This window comes from Chelonus insularis, unplaced genomic scaffold (assembly GCF_013357705.1).
Source record: "Chelonus insularis isolate UGA/USDA-ARS -01 unplaced genomic scaffold, ASM1335770v1 contig_72_pilon, whole genome shotgun sequence".
Lineage (NCBI taxonomy): Eukaryota > Metazoa > Arthropoda > Insecta > Hymenoptera > Braconidae > Chelonus > Chelonus insularis.
In genome coordinates, this window is record NW_023276729.1 from 500,839 (window position 1) to 519,663 (window position 18,825).

The following is an 18,825-nucleotide window of genomic DNA, read 5'->3' on the forward strand; positions in this document are numbered from 1 at the left end:
CCGTTCATTTATTTGATCAGTAAGATGTTACAACTAAATTCTCATCTGAGGTTACAAATCATTAATGATTAATCGTTTCTATACATACATGCAAAATTTCGAGAGCAACAGAAAAAGCTACGTTTGACGCCTAATGCAGAAGAGAGTGATGAAAGTACGTAACGCAAGAGAGAGAACACTTCGAGGAGCGTATCATGAAGGAACATAATGCACGACATATTCAGTAAGAAAGAACACATGATGGAGCGCTCGACTGAAAAGAGTGGAATAGCGAGGCGAGAAATCCTGAATAGCAAAATTATTGCCGTTAGGAGAGTGGCTTATCCGTAACTTTGTTAATGACTAAGAGAAAATTTTTGTGCTGCACTTAATCAAAAGCTTATAGTCTTGAGTCACTACTTTTTAAATATTGAAGCATAATGTGCAGTAATTACAGAAATATATGCATGTAAATGTTCGTTGATGACGACACACAATATTGTTCGTGTATAAAGTAGTCAGTAGACTCGGCGCACATGGGAGAAAAAGCGCGCCAGTATAAACACGAAAGACAGTTAATAGGTTTCTCACAACCATGGAAATTATACTATCTACGCTTCTCTACTTGACAAGGAAAGCCGCTGCAGGTGTCAAATCACAATCAATATCATTTATCGGAGCACATTGCGCCTTGTACAAATCTAAATAGTTTCATATAAAATAATATTTTAATTCTAACAATAACAATCATGACTCTCGGATATTACTCTTTTCGACCATACCACCAAGCACGTATATTACATTGAGTTCTCAGCCCCGGCTTCAACTTTTCAGAGAATTCTGTGACGAACATCTATCAGGAATTCCTGAAAAGTTTTAACGAGTCAGCATTGATGAGATCAGGAATGCTCTAAGGGGCACAAAGAACTGGGCTGCCCCTGAGACAGATGCAATCCCCACCTTCCGGTGGAAAAAATTGACATCATCCCACCAGCATCTGGCTCGTATCTTCTCAGAATATCTAGGAGGAGATACACCCATTCCTGGATAGCTCGTTGAAGGGCGTACTGTGCTGATCTCCAAAAGTGGTGATCTGTCTAACCCAAAAAACTACAGGCCTATTGCATGTCTAAATACTCTCTACAAATTGTTTACGAAGATTTTGAACGGGAGAATTTTGATTGCAATAGAACCTGTGTGGAGACAGATGAACGAACAACGTAGCAGCAAGCGTGGCTTCACGGGTTGCAAGGAGAACTTGCTAGTAGTATGCGTCACAATGGACGCATACTACTACAAGCGCAACCTGTCAATGGCCTGGGTGGATTACAGAAATGCATTTGATACAACATCACACGAGCTTCTCCTCTACTTGCTCGAATGCCTTTCAGTACCCCCACAAATAGTGAGATGTATCGAACATCTAATGCTGCTCTGGAAGACACGTTTCACCGTAACATCTGGTGAAACAAAAGTGTCTACCAGAGCAGTATTTGTTGAACACTTTTGTTTCACCAGATGTTACGGTGAAACGTGTCTTCCAGAGCAGTGCCATTGAGGAGAGGCGTATACCAGGGAGATACCCTGAGTCCTCTTCTATCTTGCATCTCACTGCTGCCATTATCTGTCACTCTACGCCAAACGCCTGGATATAAAGCCGGACGAGTCTCTAACCGCGTACAATAAATCACACATCTATTCTATATAGTGTACGCGGCAAGTCCTGAGAGACTCCGAGCAGCCCTAGAGGTTGTGTCCGAGTATACCAATGCAATCGGCATGGAGTTTGGGTTGGACAAGTGCGCAGTTGCCCACTTTGTAAAAGGAAGATCGCCGAACTGGAGTGATAATGTCGACCTTACAGACGAGAGCATTATAAAACATCAGGATGCTGGAGAGACACACTGATATCTTGGACGGGCACAATCTCCATTACAGGACGTGTCTGTCATCAAAGATTCTCTCCGCAGTGAGTACAAGTGGCGACATAGGAGAATATGGCACTCTGAATTATCAGACCCTAACAAAGTCAAAGCCACGAATATGTATGTATGTATGTATGTATGTATATTGTTTTATATTACTAAGAAATAATTTAATAATCTTCATTAAACTATTAATTCTTGAAATACCTCGTATCACTCATAAATAAAATATCTTTAGACAATAAAATTGAATGAAATTGAAATGCAATAAAATTCATATGCCTTATAATATTTATTTACGTTTGCTAATATTATATCTCAAAATTGACGAGTTCGATGATAGATAATTAAAATATCTGTAGGCAATAAAAGTGAATAGATGGAGGGGGAGGGGGGATCACTCGACTATTACCGAGAATGTCGGTAGTTTACCACCGGAGCCGGCAACTTGCTGATCGTGGATGTAGTTGCCGATTTTCCGCTAGATAGCGCTGTACTGTCTGCTGTTGGTTATTTTTACAGATCTAGGCAAGGCTGCTGTTGTGGCGGGTAAAAATTTGAATTTTAAAAAGTTTCCTTGCCGGTAATTATTGATCTTATGCGGTTACTATTACTGATCTTTCGCACTAGATGGCGCTGATTTAGCGGGAAAGAAAATTGAAATTTATAAAAACTTTTGTCGCTCACAATTATTGATCACCGAGCAATTGCTTTTGTCATTTGTTAGTGAGTGCTATAAGTGAATATCAGAAAATATGAAAATTAAAAAAATTTATTCATTTTATAATCATTAACATAGATGTAATTGTATTACTCCGATGAAATTAAGTGTAATTTTGTTGAATTAATTGATTTGGTTTGTCGAATCCTCTGAAATGTTGTCTTCACGTTTTCTAATAACGATGAATTCGAAATCATTGCAGTATCGACCAAAGTATTGCAGTGCTATTTTATCTTTCTTTATAAACTCCAGTATAATCTCAAGTAAAATATCATCTTCAAAATGCCCTGGTGGCAAAGAAACATTGAATTTATCATCCAAAGTTAGAGTGATTTCATACCAGTAGTTCACTGTCTTCAACTTTCTCACTTTGTACTTTTTTGATGTGTTTAATTCTGTTATTTTTTTTATGGGTTTTCAAGTATTATTTTCAGTACTAGCAATATTACTCATATTCACTTTACTTAACAATTTTTCTACTCAATGTTCTTCAGTTCCACTTAATCGTGTACACTTTGTTGGAATTTATTCTGTTTTTATATAGCCCTTACTCTAGCGGTCAATAATTGAATTACATTTTCTAACAACGCACTTCCCTTTGCTCTCCTTTATTTGACCTGCCTTCCCTGCACTGAGCCATGGGGCCATTTTACTGGCCATTGTATTAGGGATCAGGGCCCTACTACCTTGAGTTGTGGGTTTCCTAACGGACGCTCTGGTGTGCCTCATTCCTGGGGTCCCTCCTCAGTAGCTGGTGAATCTTTTGTGGATCCACTTGTTTCCCAGCGCCTTTACAAGTTCCCCGGAAGCGTTAATCTCCACTGGGCTCTTGTCACCTCCATCGCTAGCATCTTTACAGGTCAGCCTGTCCGCTTCGGTGTTGCCGCGTATATCGCAGTGACTCGGTACCTTTAGCAGCTTTAGTTCGTTGGGCATGCCGCTTGCTTTAGAACCCTTCTGCTATGGTCCACGAATTTTGAACAGGTATCCACTTGCGAAAAATTTATTAAAGCAGCATAGCTGTCACTGCAAATATACATATGATGCCCAGTGCATTTCTTTCTGATAGTATCCATAGCGCATATCAGGATTGCGTATACTTCTGCCTGGAAAACAAAAGCGTCCTGACCCAGGGTGTAGAATTCCTCTACCCGTGGTCCTCCGCACCAGATTCCAGCTCCAGCCTCTCCCCCCTTGATCTTCGCCCCATCCACGTACTAAACAGGCCCCTTAGGAGTAAGCGATTCCTTGTCTTCCTCCATCCAGATCCGTCTGTCCATGAAAATGCCTTCGTATCCGGGTGAGAACTCTAGCTACCTGGACCTTTTTGCCATTGATTCCCGTGGGGTCCTCTGGGGCCAAGATCGCCGCATGCTCTGTTCGAAAACTCCTCCACTATCTAGGATTTCTTAAGCGGATGGCCGCTCTCTTCGCTAACACCTCTACCATCAATTTTGGCGGAGGGATGCGAGGTAAGCAGCTCATAGCTGGGGTTGACGTTGTCTTTAGAGCTCCTGTTATACCCAGCAGTGACGCTCTGTAGACCTTGTTTAATTACTTTCTACAAACGTCCCTCCTGATGGAGGTCTACCATACTATGAAGGCGTAGGTTAGTTGGGAAATGACAACAGCTGTGTACAGCCATTATATTGTAAAATATTTGTATGTCGCCGTCTAATGACTATTAGACTAACGACAGTTTGTTAGTTAACAACGATTGCTTGACGATTAGATTGTTTATAGCAACGAGGGGAGAGTTTATTTATCTCCAGTTTTTGTCTGAGACTTGAGTTGACCGCACGGATTCTTTCTTTTTATTAATTGCTGTTAATCATTAATAAACATTTTAATTAATTTACTAATTTTCCGAAGTTGTTATTGAGTCTTATTTTACAATATTATTATAAACAAGACCAGTTCAGTTTTGCTCAGACTGACCCTGAGCCCCCGAGCCTGGCACCATCTCTCAACGACGTTGCGGGCCGTCTGCATCCTGAGGAGACCTCCCAAATCGTCGCCTGTGACCGTGATGGCCACGTCATCAGCGTAAGCTTGAACGCTAAAGCCCGCCTGTTTCAGGTTTGTAAAAAGTTTATCTACCACTAGGGTCCACAGCAGGGGGGATAGGACACCTTCCTCCGAGCAACCCCTGGCAACTGCAGCTCGAAGTTCCGTTCCTCTTAAATAGGCGATGGCCGTTCTTTGGGCAAGTAGGTTTATGATCCAACGTGCAAGCGTAGCGTCTGCTCCGAAGTTCTGAGCTGCCTCGCCTATAGTTTCGAAGAGTATGTTGTCAAACGCCTCTTCTATGTCCAGGAAGACTCCAATTGCCGACCTGCCTCTCTCCAGGCCTCCTACGTAAGCAGTGACAACAGACTTGTCACTTTGGTAGGCGTGCTGCCCTGAGCACAAGGGCCTGGTCTTCTCTTGCGCCCTCTTCTGTTATCCATTGGCTCTGCTTCAGGCCTCACCATGTCGGTCAGCCTGATCTCAGACAGGACCCTCCCCGCCTTGGCCAGCTCCTTGTTCTTCGTGGGTCTCCCTCGTGCCCCAGGTTCGCCTTCTCTGAAGTGCGCCTTGTCAAGCCCCTGCGATGGCTCCCTCAGAGGAGGGCGGGGGGGGGGCTTCCAGCGTTCCCTTCTCCGGCATGACTACGGTTTTTGTAGCGCGGCCATTTGAGGGTGTCTTTAGATGGACTGACCAAAAATAAGTTGAAAATGGAGAATAAATTTTTTGATGTCTTGCTTCGTTTTGGAGACATCAAGGTTCAAGGTTTCAAATTTCGAAAGACATAATTTATACGATGTCTTAATAATTTTACATAATTAACTATTTGTAGTAATGAAAACGAAAAATTTTTTTTGTTTTCTTCAATAAATATAAATAAATAAGTGTAAAAAACCATTTTTTTTTAATTTTTTAAATATTTTCATATTGTACAACAGATGATATAATTATTGATCGGAATAAGATTCTTACGCCATCTAACAGAAAAAATTGATACTTCGGAAGACGTCACAAAATTTTTTGGTGAAAAAAATAATTAAAGTAGATCTACTAAAAATCTCTAACGGCAAAATAATTGATCAATTATTTATTTGTATTAGTTTTAATCATTCTTTGGTATCGTTCGTTTTGTCGATTTTCTTTCTGCTGTTTTTCTCTTCTACAAGTGTCCGAAATGTCAGGTATGCATCCAGAATTACATGGTGAATTAAAAAATTTTTCATTCTTTTATTTTTCTTGAGAACTTGTTACAACAAATAAATTATCTATTTTTTTTCCCAAAGAAATTGGTTTAATTCTGTCGCATCAATCGACACCACCGACATGTTGTAATCTCCCAATGCTCGTCGAGGATTTTAGAGACAAAAAACTCAAATGAATATGGAGGCGTTCTTGAAAAGGATCAAAGAAGAGAAGAGATAAATCGTGCCGAAAAATTAATAACCCAGCGTCTGGTACGTTTTTTGAAGGAAATACGTGTCGCATTGGAGTGCGCGATGTACTTGCAATCGTCATTTCTTTTGCAATTCAGATGCAAGTCACTGATGTGTACAATCATCTCAAAACTTGGCGTAATCATCGAGATTGCCCCGAGCTTAGTTGAAATACTGTAATTGATGACTTTAGCTATTGCCAAGAAATAGCTGAAGTAATCGCCTCACACAGTGATTTGGTACTTGGTGGCGAAGGTAAGACGGTCCAAATCGATGAAACGTTTTTGACTAAAAGAAAATACAATCGGAGCCGTGTTACCGAGTAAATGACAACAACCGTTCTTGGTTTATATTGCAAGGAAGACAAAGTTAGGTTATTTTTTGAAGTAAATGGAAAAAGCGAGAAAGAATTGTGGCCGTACATACAAAAGTATGTAGATTCATCAACATCCCGAATGTGTACATACAGCTCAAAACGGTATGAAGGAGTTGAACGAATGTTTGCCCATAGTACCGTTATTTGCGAACAAATCATAGTATCAGTAAATATGTTGATAAATCAAATCCGGCAAATACCATCAATGATTTAGAGAACCAAAATAGATTGATAAAAAAAACTATTGAATGTCGTAGAACCCCTAAACTTTTACGCCAATATATGGCTCTCTATTTTTACAGAAAGACATAATTTGATAAGTATAAGAAAGACCTAGGTTCCCAAATCATGCAATTCCTTCCTGATATTAAAAAAACACATCCGGGAGTAGTACAAGGAAACTTGGAGAAAGGCAAAACAATTGAAGAAATTGATCTACCATGTTTTACATCATCTCAAGAAGAGAAATTTTTACCACCGGCAAAAAGAATAAGATTAGTAGATGGTTCAGATGATGAACAGGACGATATCGAGAGAGCGGTAGAAAGGGAATCGGATTCAGAATACGATGATAACGATGTCTTCTGAGACTAATTAGTGTCAACACAACGGGAGAGGTTTGGAGTCGTAAAATACTTCGGAAGTGACGAGCCAAGGGGTCCCCGTCTGTTGTGTATGAAGTGCGATTAGAAAATACCTTCCCGTGGTGCACTTCGAGTGTAGAAAGCCTAAAAAATTTAGCTTTTTATAGCCAAAATTGTCTAGAAACATGCATGGAAATGTGTGAATGTTTATATTTTGTAATTTTATCAGTTAGTTCTGTCTACTAATTCTACATAATTTTGTGCTAGTTGATAGTTGGTTCTGCCTGAAAGCCACAAGTGGAGTATGCTTCATGATTCAATGAATATTAAGTGTTCCTCCTGATGTTTTTTACGGTTGATCTCTGATTCATACTCATAATTCTATCGATGAGTATACAATGTCAATTTTAGATATTATTATTAGTAATAATTAGTGCTATTACTTTGCCATGTATTACACAAAGTTAACTCTTTTATCGACTGTTTTTCTAGCGCAGTCTTCTTTTTCGCTTATCCGTACATAAAAACTTTGAACTTCGATATCTCGAAGACGAATCGAAAAATTTTATTCTTCATTTTTGATTAAGCTAGTCAGTGTTGGCATCGCCTTCGTGTTTCATACCCACCAGAGGTTGGTATGCAGTACGGCGTTTTGTCCTTCAAGCCTTTTTAAGATCACTGCCGGATCCACCGGTGGCCCGGAAAACGTCGCGGTGACCCTTGAGAGACTTGGAATTTTCTCCCTCTCAAGAACGTGGATGGACATCAGGAATTAATTGTGCTTAAAAAATTAAATTAAATACATTTGTAAATTTTTATTAATGAGTTTGGAACCCTTGAACCGACAACATCAAATCTACATAATAGATATCTTTGTTAATATTGAAGGATTTAAGGCTCCTCCGAATCAATTTGTTGTGAAAGAATTTGCAGTGATTTTTATTAAAGAAAACGTACAACATCACATGTGTTCGTTTCTTAAGCCACCGTTTAATTGGAAATTATTACCGCAAAAATTTCAGTTAATTAATCAGTGGTATACTTGCAATCATCATGGACTTATATGAAATTCAGATGTTATGATGCATGAAGAAATGCCTAGTGTTATCATTAAAGTAATGGAAAAAGCTGATTTTATGTAAAAGGAGAAGAAAATAAGAAATGCCTACATCAATTAATCCATAATCGACAAACAGTAATTAATCTGGAAGATTTGCAATGTCAATCACTAGCCTTCATTCAAGATATTCCAAGTTCGGTACATGCTGTTTTACGTCATGGACTAAGTCGTACTACGAATCGTAAATCTATATGTTGCCTGAGGAATTTCTCCTACTTTTCGAAAAAGAAATTGAAGATAAGGAGATCAAGCATAAGAATATAAAAATGAATTGAATAGCCTTCAATCCAATTCTTAAAGTTACTTCACGAATGAATGTATTATTCAAAAGTTCGTCAATAAATGTATTTGTTCTGACTTGGAGGGGCCCAAGTCAGTGAGTCGGGAAATATTCAAAAATTGTTAATGCCGGACTTGTCCACCGGTGCGTCAGTCAACTCTCTGGCCCTAGTGACGCCAACAAGCACGCGGTCGAGCACTTGTGGCGTCAGTTAGCTCCAGGCAAATCACGCGGTCAACTCTGTAGAAAATTACTCAGTCAATTCGCAGTTTTGCAGTCAGCTCACCTTTTTTTGAGAACAAAGAATCTCAATCATACCCAGTCAACTCTCGTGAACATTATTGAACCATCAAAATTACACTCATCAGTGCCAGTGGTCCAGTATAGTCAGTTGTAGTGTCTTTGGGCGCGAAGCTGAACTGGCGTCGACGCCATAGAGCCTCACGGACATTCACATATACATCGCACACCAGAACAACTCTGGTGTATACCGTGAATGTTGCTATTCACCGTTTTGAGACGGTTATTTTTTGGTGAAACATTAACTAGCAACCAATCTTCAAGTGAAAAAATAGTTGAATTACGGACAACTCAATGAACCTTAGTGATTAGTTCTCTCTCTTGTACCAGTAATTGTTAATTGTTAATAAAAGTGAAAAAACCATACAGTTTTGGTGTTAATAAACTATTTTGTTTTAAGCAACCTTCTAGCATCCAACCTGTTTCGTTATTCTGCTCTTAATTATTACAGTCCACTAGTTTTTAGTTTGCTCGTCCGGCCGACTCGAAGTCAGAACAGTATTAAATTTAATGATGATTCCATGTGTGTTCATTTTTCTTGAGTCATTTATTCATAAGTTCAATACTATTTAATTAAAACTCATTTTTTAATAAAATTTTTTTTTTCTAACCGCCGAAAAATTTCTATGCTGAGACGCTATTATCAGCCAATGTGTCCAATCGAACACCACTATCAGCCAGTTCGCTTAGTCCAGCTAGATTGTTTGTATTCAGTTTATATATGACTAATCACATTTTCGAACTTCTTGGCGCTAGATTTTACTCCAAGGGACTTCAATTTAAATTTTTACTTGAAGCCCTCCAGTGGCAACTATTTGTACCATCTTTCATCAATATTTTTGACCTTTAGTAGTTAGAAAACAAAATATCGATATATCTGCCCTCTAGTAACTAGAGTCCAAAATATCGATCTATTTTCAAATGTTACTTTTAAAATCAGTCTTTTATCCTTTTTATGAAAGTATTATGTAAATTATTAAATAATTGTTTTGACTTTGAGTCGGCTAGGAGAGGAGTCGGGACTTTGTGGACTGTATTTTTTAAGATGTTTAGATGCTAGAACAGTCGGGACTTTTGAACGGTGTGAATGAGTTGGCTGACACTATTCAACAGAAACAGTTAACGATTTATTAAACATTAAAATCACAGTAACAGAAAAATAACAATAGAAGAGTCTTTGAATTGTCTGTACAGCCTTGAGTTCACGGAAATTTCACACAGAGTTCACTGATGAGTAGAGGATCACAGGAAAGTTGTAAGTTTTCCTGTACTGGTCTCTGCACCAGGAGTAGCCTGATTTTTTTGAGTAGTCTGAGTTTCATTGTGTTGGCGTCAGCCACACAGACACAAGCGTGTTGTTCGTGTATGGATCTTGTGTGTGTGTCTGTCCATGAGGCCGTGAGGCGTCGAAGCCGACATTGTTTGCGCCTTTTGTACGAAGGTGCTGATGCGGACCCACATGAGCTTACTGATGATGCCTTCTGAGAGTTAGACTGCCTGATGAGTTCATCATCATCACTACAGATGATTAACTGGTAAGTTATTCCATTTCTGAGGAATATTCTGAGGAGTTGTCTGGGTTTTTACTACAGAGTTCGACTGCGTGAGCTCTCTGCTAGTACACACGTACTAATTTGACTGCTACAACGAGTTGTCTGTGGGTTGGCATCGTCCGATGATGCCTAAGAGTCCGAGTACGAACTACGGACGAATACTATCAGTAACCGACGAAATACTGAAGACAACAGACCGTTGTCCAAAAAACTTTGCGTTCTCGAAGCTTCTAGGCCCTTTGAGAAGGGATATATACGCTTAGGAATTAAGTAGAGTTGTCTAATTGGCGAAAATGAGTTGGCAGGAGAGACCTTGATTTATCTAATTATTCGGTGGGGAGAAAAATGTTAGTCCGCCGGTAGAATACCTCCGACCAAGTCAGAACAATAATAATTCAATTGCTAAGTAATATTATTAACCAAAACCTGATTAAATAAGACGTTAAATTAAGTAATAATTATCTTAAAAATAATTCTCATTGTAAAAGAAATAAAAAAATTAGAAATAATATAAAATTTATTATTTACTGTGTCTGTTTTGAACGAAATAGTAATTAAAGTTCAGAATTATGTTAGTTGTGAAGAAATTCAGACTAATAATTTTAGTTATTTAATATCGATTGAATAACTATTTACTTTTAAATGTTCAATTTAAGTATCTATAATACGTATAAATAAATATTCATATATAAGCAGATTTTTTAATCATCCATGAAAAACGCGCAGCTCAACGATGTGCGTTTGTTGTGTGTTTATACTTCAACCAGCACAACTGAAAACAAAGATGGCATATAATATAGTCCATAGTAGTAAAATAAAGATGCGATACCAGCGCTGTGTTACGCCAATTCACGTGCGCTTTGTTTTGATGCTTGTGCCCTAACAGGCCGAAACACGAATCAAGATGGAACGTAATATAGTGTGCCTTGGTTCGACGAAGACAAAACACAAATTTTTATATAACGTCTTTTTGTTTTACATAGTGCATATGTGTCAGTAATTTCTAATTTTTTAAAACTGCTTGAAAGTTGATTTATAACTTTTTAATAGTTGAGTAAAGATAAAAACAATTGTATTTTATACATAAAAATAATTTACAGGTGAACAGTGTTCAAAATAATTATTTCAACGTTCAAATAATTTGCTTATTATTTCAATGTACGTAGAGCATCTTCAAATTTTTTCATACTTTATTATTTTATAATGAAAATGAAAAATTTATTAATTAATGGGAACTATTAAATTATTTCAGATGTATTTATTTGTGATTATAAAGATGAAAGTGATTATTCCCAAGGAGTGGCAGGAGCTAACAGATGACAATCATTTCGTAAATCAATTGCTCTCGGCTATGAAGTTTCCGTGTCAACTAACAGGAAGTTTGAAGAAATTTCTTTTCACATGTCAAAGTATCTTGGTCACCCTGATTATTTACCCTAATAATAATATTTGGACATTTGTTAGAATAACAAACATTCACTATGGCGATATATTTACAGAAATGGTTGATTCTTGCAAAATTACCAACAATAAAATTACAGTTGATAGCCTTGAAAAGTATAGTTAAAATTGGATATTAGTTTAGGTTAATAATAAAATGAAAAATAATATTCTTATATATAAATAATCCCTTAACATAAAAAATAATATTATCGAAAGTATTTCATTTCTGTTTTAGCTCGTATATCCAGCCATGGAGTTTTATTTATATTGTAGATATACCAAATCAATAGCAAAATCTCTACGAAATCAAAAATAGAATTCAATATGCCATAAAGATCTATGGATCTCAATTAAAAAACTTTTTTAAATTTTTCAAATAATGTAACCGATACTACAGTTTCCTCAATGTTTTTCTATTTTTGCTATGAAGTTTTAATTTTTCTATAATCAATATTATATGTAAGTTTAATTCATCCTATAGAAGTAGATTATATGCTTTGTCTTTATTCTATACCAACAAATACTTAAAATTTTACCTCATGTAACTGTTGCTGAAGTTTCAGTAACATTTTTTCTAAAAATTATAATTTCCTGAAAACCTATTTAAATAAAACTTAATTATGTTATCTTTGAAACTGTTGTAATATTTTTTTGAGAAAAACATAAGTTTGAACAATTTTCTTATTTTAAAGTTTTAGTTTATATTATTATTAGAATATATGTTGTTCATATTTTAATTTTGATATGTTTTACATTCAACTTTTATGTTTTTTAAGAAGGTTGAAGAAGAAACAATATTTGCAACTAATTTTCATTCATTTATTATTATTTGGAAGAATACAGAAATAAAATCTTGTAATAAAATTAATTCTGTTTCAACATGTGTTTTTTGGTCTAAGTTAACCATACTATTTAAGATTCATAAGAAGAGTTGACTAATAGCACAACAACAAATGATCTCATTATTATGATTATTAATTCAATCATTGTTATAGAATAATAAAGTTATACTTTTCGAGTTACAGTTTTTTGTTAAATTAAAATTTGTTATCGTTATTATCTCGTTATAGTTGTCAGAGCCTTCCATAATATATAAACATATTTTTGAGAATTTACAAAATACATTTGTAAAATTTGATAGTGTTATGTAAGTGGACACCTATTTAAAGGTGTCAATATGTAAAGCATATGCTTGACCTTAGAGACTTTAAGTTCCTCTTTTGAGTGCTAGCCTTTCTACCGATAGACAGGGATGAGGGAATCTTCGATAAAGAAAGTAAAAATGTGTGATTTATATAAAAACAATAACAAAATTTATTAAATAAAAGTGACTGAAAAATCATAACAACAATTTAAACGTTACCAACAGATGATTTCTTTTATTCTGATCGAGATGAATAACAATTAATTGTTCCTTAGTCGATGCTCCAGTCAGCGCAATTATTCACTTTTACTCGCGAACTTGAGTCTTCCAAAAGCAGTAAAATATCTAAAAAATGATTTCCTCAACTATTCTTCGAAATCCTTTCTATTTTAACGAAATCTTAGGGAAACTCAAAAAATAACTTAAGTAATAATCGTTAACCTCGATTCTTAAGTTTTATTGCTATTCATTTTTAGCTTGTCTTAAAATATATTTTAAATAATTATGTGAAATAATCAAAATACATTCAGACATTACAATAAATTTTATGTCATTTTTTTTTTTATTGTGTTTGTTGAGAATTAATCAATTCTTAGTTTGAATTGCCAGCTGACAGGAACTTCGACGATCATCTTGGGACTTGGTCGATAACCAATCGACCAAATAATCAATATTTCCTAATCTAGTCACTTATGTGACTAATTTTTAGTGCTTCTTTTGACTAATGAAGCTCCTGTTGCCATTCTTTTCCTGTTCTTATTTACGTGTACACGGATTCTAATTGTTTTCTCATAATTCTTTTTTTTCTGAGTCAATCATTAGTACTGGTGCAACTCGAATTCAACAGAAACATTCACATTGTCATACTACAGCATAATCAAATTATATTTTTGGACAAGCCGTATTAAACTCACGTAATAAAATTAAAATTTATTTTTGCATTGCATTGATAGGCTAACGCCACGTGCACAATCACACCTTCTTGACTTGTGAAGCGTGTTGAGCTCGTGTGGGAGGTCAATAACACCAAACACACCAACTCAAACACTTCTCAGACATTCAATTAAAATTTAGTGAATCAAAAATTAACATTCAGTGATTTTTAACGACATTTATTTTCCTTATTCAGTGACAAAAAATCTTACAGTGTATTTTGTGTATTGTTGGGGCTAAAAATAAAGATATTATATTTTTCATAAAACCCGACGTCCGTTTGCTCTGTTCCAGCACAATCTTTCCTATCCTTAAACGGTTAGGCTAATTCTAAAGTTGAGATTTTCTCAACAGTATTTTTATTTGAGGATGAAAATTAACAGAATTTATTAATTATTACAATGGTATTACTTAATACATTTTACCTAAAAAATATTTAAAACAAAAAAATTCTTCTGCGGGACAATGTGCAACTTTTCCTGGTGTCTGAAGCTCACGATGACGTTTGCATGACAGGATGTTCACATGATCATTAGTTGCTTCATCTTCTTGACTTATAATATTTCTTATAATTTCAAATTCAGGGCATCCCAATAATTCTAAGTTGATGTAATTATTGATGTTAAACTTTTTAAATCTGGATACTTAGAAATTCCCATCCTCGTACGCAATCTTCATTTCATTCTTCTCAGCTTCTCTAGCAATTTCTAGTAGAAATAAATCAAGATTAGATTATTTTTCATCACAGAATAACAATCCATGAACATACTTTAAGCAAACTGCTGCAGTTTTTTTATCATCTCTTGACAGATATTTAAAATTTCCAACTTTATAAAATCGTGATTTCACTTCACCACTAAGAACATTTATGTAACAGTAGATGTGTAAGGCCAGTTCTGGATCACTCTGCAATAGCGGCCGAGTTAAAAAGTGGGTTCTGATCCGCACTAATTACTGACTGCTATAACTTTGACGATAAGTTACCAATTTCCAACCGTGATAAGATATCGACACTGATAAATTATCGGCAGCGATTTTTACCGATCCTGATTGGTAATAAATTATCTTCAGTGATAATTATAATCAGTGATATTATAATTATCAGCAAAAAAAAATTACCGTAAAAAAAAAATGGCGATGATGTGTCTCAAGGATGTTACATGATGGGAAAAGGTTTTAAAGTGAAAACAATTTCTCTTTCAAGTTATCAAAAAAAAATTATAATATATTTTTTTTTTTTGTAAAAAAAATAATGATCCCTTGAATGATGGTTCCCAAGTAGCATTAATCTACCTGTGAGAATCAAAATTATTTTCTTTAATAACTTTTTTCATGTGAGTAAAACTAGAAAAACTAATCATAAAACAAGACTTACAGTATTATAACCATTATCATAGTCAGTGGAATCATCATCATAATTATCGTCGTCATCAATTGTTGGAGGTGAAGGAGGTAGAAATCCTACCTAACTATCCTCCGATGACACAGTCGCTGGAGAAGGAGGTAGAACTTCTACCTTCCTATCACTGTCCTCGACAGTGATGATTTCCTGGCTTGGAGGTGGTGGCACGACGGAGATGTCTCCTTCTATTTGGAACTATATGACGTTACTGGAGAATGTTAGGCAGGTAGCTGTCACGCTACAAACTGTGAAGGTAGCGCCTTCTATCCCTCCCGTCTCTTCCCAATGATCTTCTAGTACCATCAGAATTATAATTTCTAGGAGGGTGATCGGTGGGTCGAACCAGGCCTCCGAGAAAATAAAAGTGCGCATCTTTTTCTAAAAAGTAATAACGATTATGATAATATGTATAATTCCCCTACTTGATAAATTATCATTTAACAATTTATGAAATTCACAATTCCACTCAATGAATATTCATACCAATGCATAAAAATTAAAAAAAAAAACACACTTTTTATACTTGAATGAAGAAAAAATCACTACTCACTTGGTATGGTTTGATCAGTTTGACTGTCGAAAATCAATTAAATATTTTGTCCTATGCATCATTCACCATGGCTGAATGTTTATATTTTTCAAATAGGCCAATGGTAAAAAAATTATTGAACGATATTGATTTAAATCTATATAGAGAGGCCTTGATCACATCACTCAGCGTCAAATTACAGATAGAGAAAAGAATTTGACAACAAGAAAAAATTCTCACTAAAACAAAAAATTTAGAACTGACATTTTCTTCTTTTTTAATTATTAAAATAGTTTGTAAACGATCTCCACTATGGATGAATAATTTTAGACATATATTTTTTCGATTGGATTTTTAATTAAACGTGTTTTTTTCCTCGCTCTGCCACCGCTTCCTCACTTCGTCTATACTTTCATTCTCCGCTAAGAAGCTGTGATTCATGCAAGAGTTAAGAGGGCCATGTGTCGAAAAATAATCAACTTATTTTATTTCATTTAGAAACGTTAACGTTTGACTCAGTCGGTCGACTGCATCATATTTTCCTCACCCTTATCTCATTTTCACTTTGTTTATGCTCTCATTCTCTGTTACTTATTGAAGTAAGACATAATATATACTATGAATATTCAATTGTAATATTTCATTTACTGTATGAGTAATCATCACTGAACGTATTTTAAATGTAAAAAAATTATTGAAACGAAAAATTATTATCTTTTTTCATTTTATATTTTCTGAACTATGATTTATAATTATTCACGTTAAATGACTTCTTTAACAATAATAATGAGATTTTTATCTTGAAAAAGAATTTTCATTCAGGAAATAAAAATTATACATTTTTATTTTATGTATTCGAATGAATGAATTTTTCTTTTTCACAATCAATACAATTAGTTCTCAATGTTCTTGTATGATCTAATGACATGTAATGTTTGTAACATTTACGATGCGATAAGATATCTCTATCGAGTTGTAAATGTTCCAGTAATTTATTCCAAATATCGTCGATGTGTTCTGGAACAATGTTCAAGAAAATTCCTTTGAAAGACAAGCAATATCTTCACTTGACATTTCTGTTATATTTTCTAATAAACAATACAATTTGAATGACTCTTCAAATAGGGTTTTTTCATGGAAATATACCATTCTTTTAGAATTTTTACATTCTTTTCTACACATTGTTTATTTTCTTAATTATGCACCCCACAATCTTTTAGATGATTCATATTCAAAGCATGAAGCGCAGGATATTCAAGCTTATCCGAATTGATTACAACTTTTGAGCTGTCAATTAAACTTTCTAACCAATTTTTCTTTTCACCTCCTTTCACGTAAATACGGTTTCAATCTTTGACAATTACACGGAGAATATATAGAAGATCCTCATATGGTATTGTTCCAGATTTCCATGGAATGCCATGATAATTACGTATGAGCCACGAATTTATGCGTCCATATTTTTCCGGTAAATATTCCTACTGATATGGCGTTCTGAAAATTAATCCTGAAATGTCTTCCTCACTACCACTATTACTCTGGATTGTAATAGTCGCCAATTCTTTCACTAAAAACCGATTATTTGGCTGCTAGAAACTTTGAACATCCAATATCATTTCCATGATGCACGTAGAATTTGGACACATGCCGAAAATGTAAAACCCAACTGAATAGTTCTACGGTAAATCATTTATTTACATGTTCAGCCCCACTTATTAAAATTATAGCATCTAATTTTATTGTTTGGTCACTACAACGATTAGCTATAAAATTGTATTTTGTAGGATTTTTTTTTACATTACATGTAATTTTTGTTAGTCTGGAATGTTCAGCAAAAGCTTCAAGATATTTCTTGGAAAATCGGGCAAGAATTTACATGATCTCAGGGCTGATTCACAGCCTTGACATGTTCTGGAAGTTTCCAGCCGGGGATGATGGAACATCATATAAACGAAATCTTTGTTTGGAGGGGATGAATTGTATTTATACCCATGCAACTCATGTTTGAAATCACTGATCAATTGAAACAGTGAGAAATACATTGTTATACGTAATTCAAACGGGTAAAAATGGATCTATCAAGAGTAAGTAAAATTGCCAAGTGTGAGACATACTTACCAACCAAGAAGATAGATACATCAAAACCGTCTAAAACGTATAAAATTACTCGTTTAAAAGAACTTGAAACTGTGCATGGAACAAAAGTTATGGCAACGGTTAAAAATAGCTACATGATATTTTTACCTCTAAGAACGGTGAGAATTTTGGAAAATCATAGAGAATTTGAAAAATTGGTTGAGTTGGCCGCTGACAACAGATTATCATTGTTGTACCATGGTGGAGCTAACAATTCTTTTGTAAAAATTTTCATGTTACAAAAATAATGAATACAATAAATAAAAAAAAAAAAAATTTGAAATTATTGTTCTTTTGATTTAAATATTTCCCCTCTCTACATTTTAAGAAAATCGTTCTCTAATAAAAGTTAAATTTGGTAATTGATAGTCTCGAACTTTCAAGAAATTTTTTTGGATTATAGCACTCATTACAAGGCCATCCAAAATCCTATATAAATCGTTTGAAACACGCTTTTTCATCATGGTAATTCTGAAGTTTGTCTAGTATAGTCGAAAAAAATGAGTGCAATAAACTATTATTCTGATTTAATTGAAATGATGAAGGAGGCTTATGCTCTTCTACCATCTTTGAATCATGAATCTAGTGAAATCTTTGATAAGTGGGTGCGAATTAGCAGTGACAATATTACTCCATTAAACAGACATTTGCGATCGAGTGGTTTATCGGTTGGTGAAAAACAACTTATTCAATCGATAATTGCAGCACTCGCAACATTACATGAAAAATTCGTAAATCATTTAGTCGTTGGAGGAAGCCTTTAATCAACAGAACAATTGATTCAGTGGAAAGATTTAGAAAATGTTTTCAGGAATCGAATTCGCACTAGTGTTGTCATTAACTTGCAACACTTAAATTTACGAGACTTCGTATTGGACGCTGAAAAGCCGATTACCGAAAAGTTGACAAATATAGTGACAAGTGAGGGAAATTTAAAAGTGAACTTCGTCCTTGCTTGTA

General features: G+C 35.1%; 1 protein-coding gene across 1 annotated transcript in view; it reads right to left on the reverse strand.

The window, feature by feature from the left end:
- The window catches only part of inaD (inactivation no afterpotential D), a 649,339-nt gene that overhangs the window by 350,883 nt on the left and 279,631 nt on the right, over positions 1-18,825 (reverse strand). The window lies entirely within an intron of this gene.